We start from the raw sequence: 550 nt of genomic DNA on the forward strand, positions 1-550 counted from the left end.
CACTTAAACGGCAATTCTTTTTATCAACCAAAGTATACTATCACGCATGTATACTGATCTGCACCATGCCGCTGTGTGTTGGGCTGGGGTCCTGCTACAAAGATGCTTGCTTCCTTCAAGTGGAAGTTTGCTGGCTTACTGCTTTTCAGGATCAAAGCTATAAAACAACAAGAATAACAATACCTCCAACAAACTAAAAAGTGATCTTTTTTTCCTTGTAAATTGAGAATTTGAAGCAAAAATGTTCAAGATATCACTGACATGAACCTTGAGTTGCCACTTTTACAGGTTCACTTTTTAATCTAACCACTTTTCAACATTTGGCGAATGAGGCCATCTGTTCAGACAGGACAGCATCCCGTGCCTGACATTCCCAAGGTTTTTCATTGGGATCAAAAATGAGGCAGTCATTGCTTCCATTCACACATGCTAAATCAGTCGCATTATATTATGCTCATCCACCTTCTCCTCTCATCAGTAGGAGGAGATAGAGCACTGAAGAACTGTAACGTCAAAAAACCTGTTGAGAAACTATAGATCTGTTCCCTGT

Source organism: Alligator sinensis, unplaced genomic scaffold, assembly GCF_000455745.1.
Source record: "Alligator sinensis unplaced genomic scaffold, ASM45574v1 scaffold698_1, whole genome shotgun sequence".
Lineage (NCBI taxonomy): Eukaryota > Metazoa > Chordata > Crocodylia > Alligatoridae > Alligator > Alligator sinensis.